The following is a 14429-nucleotide window of genomic DNA, read 5'->3' as shown; positions in this document are numbered from 1 at the left end:
CAAACTGAGGACTGCAATGACGAGCGTAGTCAGCCGCCAGTCGGTGATGCAGCAGCACATCCTGGCAGGGGTCTCGTTTCTGTGGTCATCAATACCAGAGCGGATTAGTACATGCTCAAAGGAAGAGAGACAACTTTAAAGTAATAGTACTGAAAATACGTATTTGAGAAATATAAACGAGTGCTAAACATTTCTTTATAAATACTTAAGACTTCAATATTATACTTCTAGTATATATTATACTAGAACTGACATGTGATTACATTTTCACGCAATTTGAGTGCATGGATCTTGAGAAATCAGTACCCAGAACAACCACCTCTGGCCATAATAACGGCCTTGATATGCCTGGGAATTGCGTCAAACAGAGCTTGGATGGCATGTACAGGTACTGCTGGCCATGCAGCTTCAACACGATACCGCAGTTCATCAAGAGTAGTGACTGGCGTATTGTGACGAGCCAGCTGCTCGGCCACCATTGACCAGACGTTTTCAATTGGTGAGAGATCTGGAGAATGTGCTGACCAGGGCAGCAGTCGAACATTTTCTGTATCCAGAAAGGCCCCTACAGGACCTGCAACATGCGGTCGTGCATTATCCTGCTGAAATGTAGGGTTTCGCAGGGATCGAATGAAGGGTAGAGTCACGGGTCGTAACACATCTGAAATGTTACGTCCACTGTTCAAAGTGCCGTCAGTGCGAACAAGAGGTGGCCGAAACGTGTAACCAATGGCACCCCATACCATCACGCCGGGTGATACGCCAGTATGGCGATGACGAATACACGCTACCAATGTGCGTTCACCGCGATGTCGCCAAACAAAACAGAACCTGGATTCATCCGAAAAAAATGACGTTTTGCCATTCGTGCACCCAGGTTCGTCATTGAGTACACCATCGCAGGCGCTCCTGTCTGTGATGCAGCGTCAAGGGTAACCGCAGCCATGGTCTCCGAGCTGATATTCTATGCTGCTGCAATCGTCGTCGAACCGTTCGTGCAGATGGTTGCTGTATTCAAAACGTCCCCATCTGTTGACTCGGGGATCGAGACGTGGCTGCACGATCCGTTACAGCCATCCAAGATAAGATGCCTGTCATCTCGACTGCTAGTGATACGAAGCCGTTGGGATCCAGCACGGCGTTCTGTATTACCCTCATGAACCCACCGATTCCATATTCTGCTAACAGTCATTGGATCTCGACCAACGCGAGCAGTAGTGTCGCGATACGATAAACCGCAATCGCGATAGGCTACAATCTGACCTTTATCAAAGTCGAAAACGTGATGGTACGCATTTCTCCTCCTTACACGAGGCATCACAACAACGTTTCACCAGGCAACGCCGTTCAACTGCTGTTTGTGTATGAGAAATCGGTTGGAAACTTTCCTCATGTCAGCACGTTGTAGGTGTCGCCACCGGCGCCATACTCGTGTGAATGCTCTGAAAAGCCAATCATTTACATATCACAGCATCTTCTGCCGGTCGGCTAAATTTCGCGTCTGTAGCACGTCATCTTCGTGGTGTAGCAATTTTAATGGCCAGTAGTGTAGTTGCCACTACCTAAGTTCCAACCCTCGTACAGTCTTACATATGATTGAAAACAGTCTGACAAAGTTTGGATAGTTCGTCAGTTTCACGCCTGTACATAGAATTTTGGGAGCACTTCATCGCCTTGCCTGTTATACTGTGTAGCAGACTTTAAAGCTGTGCGGATCTGCATAACGAAAAGGCGAGGGGTCTCGCTCTTTTTGTCCACGACTGTACATACGCTGGGCAGTCACACTCCGAGTGAAAGAATAAAAGATAAGAAAATGAAAAACATCAAATATAAATCTTATGTGTCAACCTGCACAGCCGTCACTATCGGAATGTTAAGCAATTCAGAAACATTTTCCTGTTTTACGTGTAAACATACAGCGTTCATGCAAAAAATTTCCGAGACATTTTATGCCTGGCGTGTTAAACGACGTCGGGACGGTAACTACGGAGGCAGCCCGTGTCCTCCCTCGGGCGTGGATGTGTGTGTTGCCATTAGCGTAAGTTAGTTTAAGTAGTGTGTAGACTTAGGGACCAATGACCTCATCATTTTGGTCCCATAAGACCTCACCATAAATTTCCTTTCCTTTCCGGAGGCAGCTGGAACTAACAGCTGTAAACAACACACGTAACTGACTAGTCAGTTGGGAGCGGGCAGCTTTAAGCGGAGGACGTGCGGCCGTAGTGTGTCAAAGCTGTTGTGTCACAAACTGTAGTAGAGCAACGAACGGTGTTTCGAATTTACGTTGTAATAGTTAAAACGGTTACGGAGACCCATGAAGGAGGCTTCCCTTGCGCGACTATTTGAGTGGTGTACGCGTTTCAAAGAAGGACAGATGCCGCTAGAGAGTGAAAAGCAATGTGCGATTTTCTGCAGGGGGGGGGGGGGGGGACAAAGAAGGGGATGGTTTCTCCACTCTGTACCAGACCATAACACCCTCTGATTTTATGTTAGCCATCCCAGCCAGGGATGATTACTCCCTTCCATTCTGCAGGATATGTAAAATTCAAGATTTAATTCAGATTTATGAAGCCAAACACAGAAAGTGTGATGCACTATTACTGCTTTAATATCAACATGTTTTCTCATTAATTTTGGAAGAAGCGTTATGTATTGAAATATTTCAAACTGAATCGTCACTCTTGTGCTCTCGTTGTTACTTTAATCTGACACGCATTACTTTTTTTTCTTTAATTCTTTATTCAACTCATTACATTATACATATTAACCCACTACCAGATTACATTAGTGGGTCCTATTTTCATACACAAATATGCAGCTATTTATTCTACACTACAGGTAAATCTTAGTTATGATCTTACCGCTATGTGGTTCCTAATTCTACTTAATCTACGAAAACTTATGCTACCTGCAGCGTTACAGGTGTGCCAGTGCTCTATAAACCCGATGGATGTTGGCCTGGCCCAGTGAGCGAATCCCAGAGGTTATGCCCTGGCACTGGGCTGGCCAGTAACTTGGCGAGACTGGAAGCATGGACAGTGAGTACAGTGAGTGCACAATGTCTTTCCAAGAAAGCAAAATTTCACAAGTTGCGACGCAGTCGCGGATAAGACTGTGATCCAGGAAGCGTAGGATGAGTTTCTTTTATTTCCGCCAGTTACCACAAAACTTTTCGTCATCAGACCAGCTTCAGTCAGCAATTACGATCTTCAGGTCTGCAGAAAATTATGGGAAATGGAATACAATTCGTGAACAGGTTACGTCCTAGAACAATAAAATATGCCATAAAGAAAAATTGTTACTTTCATGGATAAGAAAACATGAGCTTAACATACGACGCGGCATCCATGCTCTATAACTTGTCCTAAACTAACAAAGCCATAATGGCGTCGTCACAAAACATATACAAAATAAGACCAGCATCGTCGAACATATTTAAAATGTGATGTGAACTAGGTTCAAATGGCTCTGAGCACTATGGGACTTAACTTCTGAGGTCATCAGTCCCCTAGAACTTAGAACTAATTAAACCTAACCAAGCTAAGGACATCACATACATCCATGCCCGAGGCAGGATTCGAACCTGCGACCGTAGCGGTCGCGCGGTTCCAGATTGTAGTGCCTAGAACCGCTCGGCCACTCCGGCCGGCGATGTGAACTAGGCTATAGTTCTGGCTGTGTCATACCGTCTCTATCGCTACTGGTCATAACAAACTGCAGTACAGCGGCCGCAACATAGTATCACCAACTGCGACATGGTCGCTTATACAAACAGTGATCCAATACTGTCAAATGGTTTTTTATTTTTCCAGTCTTTGATCACAATATCAATTCTTTAGACGATGACCGGTTTCAGTCCGTAATGACCATCCTCAGATCTTTTTTTACACCATGTCCTAAACTGACAAGGCCATAGTGGCCATAAGGCCTTATCACTTTAGGACATGGTGTAAAGAAAGATCTGAGGATGGCCATTACGGACTGAAACCGGTCATCGTCTAAAGAATTGATATTGTGATCAAAGACTGAAAAAATAAAAAAAACATTTGCAACATAGTATGTTTGTGTCGTGAGCTCATTTCATGTCGCTACTGTAAGTGGACAGGTGAAGGGCTTATTTCAATAGTGGTAAAAGTCCATTTTTGCTCGTTCTGAGATACAGAGTTCTAAAGTTAAATGAGTGCTGAAAAATCTGCAGTTGAGATACCAGAAATATTCAAGCATATGGCTTCTTGCTAGAGATGAACCTTTCTTTCTGTTTGTATGGGCCATTATTTCAGAAGCATTATAGAAAGAAAAGTGGAGGTAATGGACTTGTACCACTATTGAAATAAGCCCTTCCGATTATCGTCGATTGTAAAAATTGTACAGTTGTAATAAGTGAACAATACAATAGGTGAAATCTATAATGGACTTGCTAAATATATAAGTTATTACAGTGATAAAGTGTAAAAACACGAATAAAGTTAAATTTAAAATTGTTAAAAGGAAATGCGTAAGTTACGGTAAATGATTTTGGAACGGTCTTGTGGTCATCTTAGACAAAAATAATAACATACGCAAGAGCAAGCTTAGGGAACTAATTAAATAACATGAAGTTGGTAGAATAACTAAAGAAAAGAAGCGAAAAACGATTAAAATAGAAGATTAAAGTGCATAGACTAGAAGTCCGAGGAACTTAATCGCCACAGGACCTTGTGACACGCCGTTCCAAAAAAAAGTGTAACAAAATATTGTAACTGGTGGTTAAGTTTTTATCTACTAATACCAGGTCCAGACAACATATGTCCAATTTCCTATCGCGTGTGTACGATGAACGTTGCTGATGTGGGAAAATAACTGTTCTCGTGCATTAGTATTCATGAATTTCATGTCCGATGCGATTTTGTGTTTCAAAGTGATTGACACGTGACTTGCACGACACAATTTTTCATAACTTATGTTTTATATTTTTGTGTCCATACGACGTTATATACAGTGAAGTTTTCTTTTAACATGCATTCAGGTGCCAGAGGATGGTCGTTGACCGAAACCAGTAGCAAATTAATCAGTTGTTCTAATGCAGGCAAGTGTCATGAGTTCCATGAAACATACACTGAAGCGTGAAAGAAACTGGCATAGGCACGCGTATTAAAATACAGAGATATGTAAACAGGCAGAATACGGCGCTGTGGTCGGCAACACCTATGCAATACAAGTGTCTAGCGCAGTTGTTAGATAGGATTCTGCTGCTACAATAGCAGGTTCTCAAAAACTTAGTGAGTTTGCACGTGGTGTTATATTCGGCGCACGAGCGACGGGACAGACCGAGGCATCTCCGACATTGGTGCAGCTTCAAAAAGATCCCGCAGGAACGGGACCAACAGCGTCTGAAGAAAATCTTTCAACGTGACAGAAGTACAGCCCTTCCGCAGATTGCTGCAGATTTCAAAACTGGACCATCAACATGTGTCAGCGTGCGAAGCATTCAACGAGACATCATCGATATGGGCTATCGGAGCCATAGGCCCACTCGTGTACCTTTGATGACTGCACGACGCAAAGCTTTATGCCTTGCTTGGGCCCGTCAACACCGATATTGGACTGTTGATGACTGGAAACATGTTTCCTGGTCGGACGAGTCTCGTTTCAATTTTTATCGAGCGAATGGACATGTACGGATATGGAACAACCACATGGATCCATGGAACCAGCGTATCAGCCGGGGACTGTTCAAGCTGGTAGAGGCTCTGTAATAGTGTCGGCCGTGTTCATCCGTGATTCGTCTAAATACGACTCTGACAGGTGACACGTACGTAAGCGTCCTGTCTGTTCACCTGCATCCATTCATGTCCATTGCGCATTCCGACGGACTTAATTTTAGCGGACAAAGCGACACTCTACGCGCTCAGACTTCCTACAGAGTGGCTTCAGGAACACTCTTCTGCGTTTTAAGACTTCCGCTGACCACCAAACTCCCAAGACATGAACATGATTTAGCATATCTGGGGCGCCTTGCAAAGTGCTGTTCAGAGGAACTCTCCACCCCGTCGTACTCTTATAGGTTAATGGACATTCCTGTAGGATTCACGGTATCATTTCCCTCTAGCACTACTTCAGAAATCAGTCGAGTCAATGCCACGTCGTGATGCGGCACTTCTGCGTGCTCGCGTGGGCCCTACACGATATTAGGCAGGTGTACCAGTTTCTTTGGCTCTTCAGTTTACATCCGCTACTGAGAACTACATTTTTAACATTTGTAGACTTAGAGAAAGCTTTTGACAATGTTGACTGGAATACTCTCTTTCAAAATCTAAAGGTGGCAGGGGTAAAATACAGGGAGCGAAAGGCTATTTACAATTTGTACAGAAACCAAATGGCAGTTATAGGAGTCGAGGGGTATGAAAGGGAAGCAGTGGTTGGGAAGGGAGTAAGACAGGGTTGTAGCCTCTCCCCGATGTTGTTCAATCTGTATATTGAGCAAGCAGTAAAGGAAACAAAAGAAAAATTCGGAGTAGGTATTAAAATCCATGGAGAAGAAATAAAAACTTTGAGGTTCGCCGATGACGTTGTAATTCTGTCAGAGACAGCAAAGGACTTGGAATAACAGTTGAACGGAATGGACAGTGTCTTGAAAGGAGGATGTAAGATGAACATCAACAAAAGCAAAACGAGGATAATGGAATGTAGTCGAATTAAATCGGGTGATGCTAAGGAAATTAGATTAGCAAATGAGACACTTAAAGTAGTAAAGGAGTTTTGCTATTTGGGGAGCAAAATAACTGATGATGGTCGAAGTAGAGAGGGTATAAGATGTAGAGTGGCAATGGCAAGGAAAGCGTTTCTGAGGAAGAGAAATTTGTTAACATCGAGTATAGATTTAAGTGTCAGGGAGTCGTTTCTGAAAGTATTTGCATGGAGTGTAGCCATGTATGGAAGTGAAATACGGACGATAAATAGTTTGGACAAGAAGAGAATAGAACTTTCGAAATGTGGTGCTACAGAAGAATGCTGAAGATTAGATGGCACAACTTGACTAGATGAAGGGACCGGTTGGTAAGACATGTTCTGAGACATCAAGGGATCACAAATTTAGCATTGGAGGGCAGCATGGAGGGTAAAAATCGTAGAGGGAGACCAAGACATGAATACACTAAACAGATTCAGAAGGATGTAGGTTGCATTAAGTACTGGGAGATAAAGAAGCTTGCACAGGATAGAGTAGCATGGAGAGTGCATCAAACCAGTCTCAGGACTGAAGACCACAACAACCACAACAACAACAACAACAACAACAACAGCAACTGAGAACTGCCTGAAGAAAACATTTCAGAAGGCACTGCCTTTCTTACATAATTAATTCTTACGTTGTAGTCAATGCACTTCTTGTTAAATAAACGTATTCTACCAAACCAGTGTGAACAATTGTTGTCCACCAAAGCAGACGGACAAAACAGCAAAATGCCTTAGGAAGAGACTTTCGAGTTTTTCAATGTCAATTAATTCCTCTTCTCCAGACAAGATTTTTTTTTTCTATTTGGAGTTTCCATTTTACATCTTTTTCTCCTGCATCGTTCGCTATTTTTCTGCCCGAATACCAAAAATCGTCTGCTACGCTTGGTGTCTCATTCCCTAAACTAATCCCTTCCGTATCGCCTGAATTTATTAGCCTATTTTCCACTAGCCTCATTTTTGTTTTCTTGATATTCATTTTACAATCATTGTTTTAAACACTCTCCACTCCGTTCGAAGGCTTTTTTAATTTAATTAATTTCAATATTGTCAGTAAACCTGAATGTTTTCAATTCTTTTACCTGAAGGCTAATTCCCTCACCAAGATCTCTCCGTACTTCCCATCACTGATTTTCTTGTACCGACTGAATAAGACAGCCATGTGCTACACCCCTGGCTCACTCCCTTTTCAACTACTGACCGCCTTTCATATCCTTCGACTCTTCTGATTACAGTCCACTCTCTCTAAAAGTTGCAGATAATCTTTCGCTACGTGTATTTTACCCCCGCTGCCTTCAGAACCCAAAATAGTACCTTCCAATTGAGACACAATTGGAGTAATTGGTTGTTGTCTATTGAAGCAAAGGTGATCGCGACATCTTGTATCAGACTATTTGATCGTACCGGCAACCTAAACCGACATTTCGTAAATTATATTTTTTTTTAAACATAAGACATGCTTTTAACAACACCATAACAGTGGTGATTGCTTGCTTATTTTGTAGATATCAAACAATCCTTCTGAAACAGCATCTTCGGAGCCTTGTAAGACATACATATTTAGAATGTTGAAACCAGATAAATTCATTACCCCATATTTTACTATAGGAACTGAGAATTAATAATAACTAAATATCACGACGTGATAAAAAGGTCCCTGTGGGACCTTCTGTTTTGGGTAATTTCAAAACTGTAGTATCACGTAATCAGATAGGGATCTGTTACCCAGTACTTAAATCCAGTTAAGACTGTTTTCAAAAGTAACTCTGACTGAACTGATTCTAGAGTACAAAAGATAATCATTTACACACACAGCTGGCATCTAAACATAACAGGTGAATTAAAGTGATAAAATATTAATCATAATATCAGGTTCTCCATAAGTGTGTAATTATGGATGACACGCAAAATCTAAAACCAGATTTGCAATCAGTATAACAGTTCCTTCGGGACGAGACATTTTATACGTCATTTTACATTCGTTCTAAAGTTTGTACAAATTACGTTTACTTGATTTTGCTAAGATGGCAGAACGAGTCGTGGAAGCAATAACAGACTCAAATATTGATGCAATCACACTTGTACAGTTTCCGATGGATTTAATATACAAACGAGAATCTTTCCTGTATTAAAAATAATATTAAATGACGTAGTGCTTGCCACTAGGAAGCGTAATTCTTACAAGAAGTACATGTTTATATTTTGGTTATCTCACATCCCTTGATATGGTCGATAGAGGAATGTCTGTACAAAGATTTGTAAGGGATAACGCAGGCAGTTATGACTTATTGTTGCGGTATGTGGTTAAAACGTCCAGTATTTTCCTTTTTTTGTGAAGGTCTTCCTTAATTAAGTTGGCAACAGTGAAAAAAAACATGGCCGATATTTGTTACTGTAAATTTCGAACTCCTTGAACTGTGTTTACTAAAAAACCACATAGTTCAGATAGATGTTTTGGTTTATTGCTTGAAACGCGGAACATAGTACAAGTGAACTCTGGCACCAATCTCATGGAATGGTCTGCAGCCAATTTAATCCATAATATGGATCTTGGGTCTTCGCATCTAACAGATTTTTTACATCAAGTGAGAGGAACGCCAAACAGCCTACCCTTCACATTGATTCCATTTATGACAATAACAAGAGCGCAAGGAATGACTCTTTTTTCTTTCTTTTTTTTTTAAAAAAAAAAGAGCATGGTGTCTGTTGTAAGAGCATATAAATAACTACGAGGTGTTGGAAAAGTTTCTCCGCAGTGTCGTGTGATTGTTAGACGCGCGTGCCGTATGCCGCAGTGAATACACCGAAATGAAACTCATTGAAATACAAGTTATTAATTAACTGAATATTCATTTTTACTTACAAATTTTCACATTAAATGTTGAAAGTGTCCCCCCTGTTGTTGAATACACAATTTAATTCTTCTAATCATGTTTCCAAACACAAGCTGTAACATTTCTTCTGCAACAGAAGCAGTGAAAGTGGATATTGCAGTTTTCAATTCATCGATGGATTTTGGACGGTTTTTATAGACAGTTGCTTTCGCTGCACCCCAGAAGAAAAAGCCAAGTGGTGTTAGGTCAGGCGATCGTGGAGGCCAAAGTCCCTGTGAAATTCTGTGATCACGAAAAACATCAGCAAGCAGTGACATTGAAACGTGAGCTGTCTGCGCGGTTGCATCATCTTGCTGAAAATAACCGTTCAGTATTTCACTTAACACAAGTTCTCCTATGAATGGGTCCAGAATATCACTGCAGTATCGATGTGCGTTTATTGTTTCCTTGAAAAATATGGGACCCACAATCCGACGTCTAGAAATTGCAATCCAATCTCCTATTTTCACAAAATGAAGTAGTTCCTCATGAATACACAATGGATTTGCAGTACTCCACATACGAGAATTCTGCGTGTTCATATACCCAGATAAATGAAACCACGCCTCATCAGTGAAAAACGTTTCATTAAAAATATCCCTTCCATTTTGTTGAACGAAATTTTTGAATCATTGACAATAATGCAGTCTCTTCCCATGATCAGTATTTGCCCACAAACCAACCAACCAACTAACCAACAACTGTGTGGGCCGTTCCGACACTAACATAGATTCCCTGGGCGAGTTTTCTTACTAACTTGTTGGGACTCGGACATTTTATGGGAAATATCGAGCAGTTTATCCTCAGACAAAACGCTAGGATGACCACTTCTCGGTGCATCTGTCACTGAACCCGTACTTCGAAATTTGTTGATGAAATCTCGCACAGTATCGCGATTTGGGAGTGTTGTCTCCAGGAAAACTGAATTAAATGTTTGACGAACTGAAACTGTATATTTACCGCTAGCTGTGAACACTTGTTCGACTAAAAACACACGTTCTTCAGTGGTTAGCATTTTAACAGTGACAAAAACGAAACAAACGACCAAAGGAACTAAGACGTTCACGTCAACACGTAACGTCACACACTAACGATGCTACGGACGCTGGCTGAGATAAACGAAACAGTGGAACGTTGGGAGAGTCCACTTGAAGGGAAGTAAGTCAGGCAGGGGAACAATCACACGGCGCGCGCGGCTAACAATCATACGGCACTGCGCAGAGACTTTTTGAACACCCTGTATATCTTCTGAACAAAGGATCGCTTACTCACGGTTTAAGAGCCTGAGGTCTGCCTCGCTTGTCGTGTATGTGGCGTTACGTAGTTCCAGTAGCGTCTGCTGCTACACAGACCTCTGGCTCCTGTGTGATGTACCGCTATCGCTTCCACGATTCCCCCACCCTTTCAACTGCGGCCGCAAACCCACTTCCAGCAAAGTGTGCTTAATATGTCTCTCGTCGTCTCAACGTCCTGTACCAGAAGGAGATAGCGACCGATGACGGATGTTCCTCAAGTAGTTGTGTGGGACGCTGCTGCGGCTTAATACGCTCGTGCGCGTCTGGAATTGACGTGAACTGCTGGAGAATGGGAATGGGTGGCCCTGTGAAATGAGCTTGTAGAACAACATAATTAACTTATTACTAGCATTATAAGTTATCCGGAACCTGCTAGAGGTCCTTGTGCCAAATAGAATACTGGCAGGACGAAGCACTGAGATGTGAATCGACGCTTCTGTTATTGCTAACAACAACTGAGAGAATTAAAAGTCAGAGCGCACATTTTGTCAGGGTGTTTCATCTTGGTCATTGGCTGACCATGGTGATAAATGCACACACGTGCTGCCCTCAGGTTCCTAAGCAGACTGAAGAGCCAAAGAAACTGGTACACCTGTATAATATCGAGTAGAGCCCCAGAGACCACGTAGAAGTGCCGTAACACGACGTGGCATGGACTCGACTGTCTGAGTAGTGCTGGAGGGAGTTGCCACCATTAATCCTCCAGGGCTGTACATAAATCCGTAAGAGCATGAGCGGGTGGAGATCTCTTCTGAACAGCACGTTGCAAGACATTACAGATGTGCTCAATAATTTTCATGTCTGGGGAGTTTGGTGTCCAGCTGAAGTGTTTAAACTCCTAAGTGTGTTCCTGGAGCCATTCTGTAGCAATTCTGGATGTGCGGGTTGTCGCATTGTCCTGCTGAAATTGATCAAGTCCGTCGGAACGCACAATGGACATGAATGGATGCAGGTGATCAGAGAAGATGCTTACGTGCGTATCACCTGCATAGTCGTATCTAGACTACAACTGCACACGCCCCACACCATTACAGAGCCTGCAACAGCTCGAAACGTACCCTGCTGACATGCAGGGTCCATGGACTCATAAGCTTGTGTCCATGCCCGTACACGTCCATCCGCTCGATACAATTTGAAACGAGACTCGTCCGACTAGGCAACATTTTTCCAGTCATCAACAGTCCAATGTCGATGTTGAGGAGTCCAAGCGAGGCGCAAAACTTTGTGTCGTGCGGTCATCAACGGTGCAGGAGTGCGCCATCGGCTCGGAAAGCCCATATAGATGATGTTTCGTTGAATGGTTCGCAAGCTGACACTCGCCAGCATTGAAATTTACAGCAGTTTGCGGGAGGGTTGCACTTCTGTCACGTTGAACGATGCTCTTCAGTCGTCGTTGGTCCCGTTCTCGCAGGATCTTTTTCCGGCCGCAGCGATGTCGGAGATTAGATGTTTTACCGGACTCCTGATATTCACGCTACACTCTTGAAATGGTCGTACGGAAAAATCCCCACTTGATTGCTGCCTCGGAGATGCTGTGTCCCATCGCTCGTGCACCCACTGTATCACCACGTTCAAACTCACTTAAATCTTGATAACCTGCCATTGTAGGAGCAGTAACCGATCTAACCACTGCACCAGACACTTGTTGTCTTATATAGGCGTTGCCGACTGCAGCGTCGCATTCTACCTGTTTACGTATCTCACATGCCTATACCAGTTTGCTTGTCGCTTGGGTGTGTGATGAGACGCTTTTTGCGATAAGGTCCACATAATCAAAGATTGACAACTTGCTTTACATTAATACAAATATAAAATTACGCACCTCACAAGAGGAAAGAAAGGAGTATTCTATGACTACAACCCTGTGCGTCTCAGTTGGAATCGTTGAAGTCATACACATATTTGGGTGTAACAGTTTGCAGGAATGTGAAATGGAATGAAAATATAAGCCAGATTGTAGGTAAAGCTGGTGGCAGACTTTAGTTTGTTGGTAGCATACTGGGAAAAAGCAGTCACCTTATAAAGGAGACTGCTCAACAAGACACTTGTGTTTCCGACAGTAGAAGAATACTCAGGTATGTGGTAGATATCAGAAATAAGCTCCGTATACGCTTTTTAAATTCGCCAACGAGTCCTCTGATGTTATCTCTGAGCGCGCCCTGTCCGTGTGTTCGCAGACTAGACTCTCGTCACCTGTCGGGAACAACTGAACTCGACTCGCTCTGAAAGGAGAGCGAGTACACCACTGCGCACTCGCGGCGTTCCCGCTACGTACGCAATCTTTTTAAAGGAAATTTCCTCCATTAGACTATAAACCAGTATTCATTTATTTAGCACAGCCGTCTTTTCAGTTTTATGACTACTCTGAAGCGCAAGCTGAAAAGTCAGAAAATGTCCTACCTGCCTACATGACATAAGCAACCACTGAGCAACACGATTACCTACATCTGCATCTACATCCATACTCCGCAAGCCACCTGACGGTGTGTGGCGGAGGGTACCCTGAGTACCTCTATCGGTTCTCCCTTCTATTCCAGTCTCGTATTGTACGTGGAAAGAAGGATTGTCGGTATGCTTCTGTGTGGGCTCTAATCTCTCTGATTTTATCCTCATGGTCTCTTCGCGAGATATACGTAGGAGAGAGCAATATACTACTTGACTCTTCGGTGAAGGCGTGTTCTCGAAACTTTAACAAAAGCCCGTATCGAGCTACTGAGCGTCTCTCCTGCAGAGTCTTCCACTGGAGTTTATCTATCATCTCCGTAACGCTTTCGCGATTACTAAATAATCCTATAACGAAGCGCGCTGCTCTCCGTTGGATCTTCTCTATCTCTTCTATCAACCCTGGTACGGATCCCACACTGCCGAGCAGTATTCAAGCAGTGGGCGAACAAGCGTACTGTAACCTACTTCCTTTGTTTTCGGATTGCATTTCCTTAGGATTCTTCCAATGAATCTCAGTCTGGCATCTGCTTTACCGACGATCAACTTTATATGATCATTCCATTTTAAATCACTCCTAATGGGTACTCCCATATAATTTATGGAATTAACTGCTTCCAGTTGCTAACCTGCTATTTTGTAGCTAAATGATAAGGGATCTATCTTTCTATGTATTCGCAGCACATTACACTTGTCTACATTGAGATTCAATTGCCATTCCCTGCACCATGCGTCAATTCGCTGCAGATCCTCCTGCATTTCAGTACATTTTTCCATTGTTACAACCTCTCGATACACCACAGCATCATCTGCAAAAAGCCTCAGTGCCTTCCGATGTCATCCACAAGGTCATTTATGTATATTGTGAATAGCAACGGTCCTATGACACTCCCCTGCGGCACACCTGAAATCACTCTTACTTCGGAAGACTTCTCTCCATTGAGAATGACATGCTGCGTTCTGCTATCTAGCAACTCCTCAATACAATCACACAATTGGTCTGATAGTCCATATGCTATTACTTTGTTCATTAAACGACTGTGGGGAACTGTATCGAACGCCTTGCGGAAGTCAAGAAACACGACATCTACCTGTGAACCCGTGTCTA

The 14429-nt window shown here is 42.9% G+C and overlaps 1 protein-coding gene across 1 annotated transcript in view; it reads right to left on the bottom strand.

The window, feature by feature from the left end:
- Positions 1-10924, bottom strand: part of LOC126425270 (uncharacterized) — a 65192-nt gene extending 54268 nt beyond the window's left edge. The window contains exons 1-2 of the mRNA XM_050088238.1: positions 10857-10924; positions 1-79 (exon numbers count right to left, since the gene is read on the bottom strand). The gene's annotated coding sequence lies outside the window, so the exon portion shown is untranslated. The remainder of the gene's footprint in view (positions 80-10856) is intronic.
- Between the last annotated feature and the right edge of the window lie 3505 nt (positions 10925-14429).

The sequence above is a fragment of the Schistocerca serialis genome, chromosome 10 (genome assembly GCF_023864345.2).
Source record: "Schistocerca serialis cubense isolate TAMUIC-IGC-003099 chromosome 10, iqSchSeri2.2, whole genome shotgun sequence".
Classification (NCBI taxonomy): Eukaryota; Metazoa; Arthropoda; class Insecta; order Orthoptera; family Acrididae; genus Schistocerca; species Schistocerca serialis.
This window is presented reverse-complemented; position numbering and strand designations above follow the sequence as displayed.